The 1,527-nt window shown below is 54.2% G+C and overlaps 1 protein-coding gene across 1 annotated transcript in view; it reads right to left on the reverse strand.

Moving 5' to 3' along the window:
• TOLLIP (toll interacting protein) overlaps positions 1 to 1,527 on the reverse strand; it is a gene marked incomplete at its 5' end in the record, with an annotated part of 18,241 nt that overhangs the window by 774 nt on the left and 15,940 nt on the right.

Here is a 1,527-nt window from a genome sequence, read left to right on the forward strand (position 1 = left end):
AGCAGGATGTGAAAGAGGCAGGACTCGTTTTCGCACAGCGTGTCCTGACGGCCTCCTCAAGGGGAGACATACCTCAGGGCTCAAACACCGACCCACGAGGAGCACCCAGGAAACCAACAATGTCAAAACCAGCCATAGGCACAAACACAGGTACACTGAGGGTACGAACAAGCCTTCTCGAGTTGTGATGATTGTGTTAAGACCAGATAACTTACAAATTACAGACTTCTTGCTTAAATATCTCTTTAAACAGTTACAAGGATCACAGAATCAATTCTTTAATGTCTGAAAACACAAACAACGCTCCCCCAGCAAGGCTCATGGGAGAACTAGACAAAATTGTTTTGTTTTCCGAATTCAGAAGACCCTAAAGGCAGCTCGAGGCCATCCTTCACACCGGCTCTAAATCAGAACCAGCAACAAAGACGTACAAACGGTGTTGATGTGGCACAACTTCGCTGCAGGTGCATGGCCGGAGGCTGCATTTCTGGAAGGCCTAGGACAGGGGTGCACTTTCTGAGACTGGAGCACTTCCTGCTTAAACCAAGTGGCTCCTCAGCATGAAAGGGGCAATGAAACCACTACCTCCCAAACTCCTCCTGGCCATGCCTGCCCCAGCCACTTCTCCTTTCCATCTGGCACCTGCCAACACATGATGTTCCAGAAACCCAAGAAAAAAGCATTTGCCTGCACTCACAGATGGGCATCTACTGATGCCAGGACACTTCACAGCCGGCCGACTCACCTCAGCCACCGGCCCCCCAGCGGCAGAGTGTGTGGCGCGCAGCCAGGCCCCGCCCACAGAGAGGACACCGCCTCAGGACTCTGGTCCATCACCACCATGGGCGCGACTGTCCACCCCTGTGAACTGTGAGAGGGGACATGTTGGGGGTTGCCTGGGACAGTGCAGAAAAAGGACAAACAAGCACCTCTGGGGCCCTGGTGAGTCCAAAGTCCCCTGGGGCTGAGGCAGGTGCAGGGAGGAAGCTCCCAGATGCTGTGCTGCATCAACTGTGGTGAGGGTGACCGGCGCGGCCCCTCGTGTCGCTCTGCATCCTGCATTGGCCGGCCTGGCTAAGCCCCTGCAGCCTGTGCACTTGCACAGACATCCGGCAGCTGGAGCAGGGCTGACATCATCTTCTATAGCAGGACACTCAGCTAGGATGTGCAAGCGGTGAGCACTGACATCACATTCTCTGCTCAGTGACAGACCCTGACCCAAAAAGCAGCACACGCAACTCTTCTGTTCAAGGGCCAATTCCCCAGTGTGATTGCAGCAGAGCGTGCAGCACAAGCACACAAGTGGCCATCCACAAGATGTGCAGGGAGGGACAGCACACCTCACAGCATGGCAAGGCCAGTCAGCCACCGAGACCGGAGCCACCACAGTGCACACTGTGTATGGCACACATGGTCAAGGGCCGCCGAGAGGCTTCTCCCACTTCAACAGTGTTGACCAGAAAGAAGACTGAAGATCAGACAGGGGGTTTGGCTCAGAGGCTAGTTTGTATTTTTTTTTTTTTTTTT

This window comes from Tupaia chinensis, unplaced genomic scaffold, assembly GCF_000334495.1.
Source record: "Tupaia chinensis unplaced genomic scaffold, TupChi_1.0 Scaffold144019_1, whole genome shotgun sequence".
In the NCBI taxonomy this organism is placed as follows: domain Eukaryota; kingdom Metazoa; phylum Chordata; class Mammalia; order Scandentia; family Tupaiidae; genus Tupaia; species Tupaia belangeri.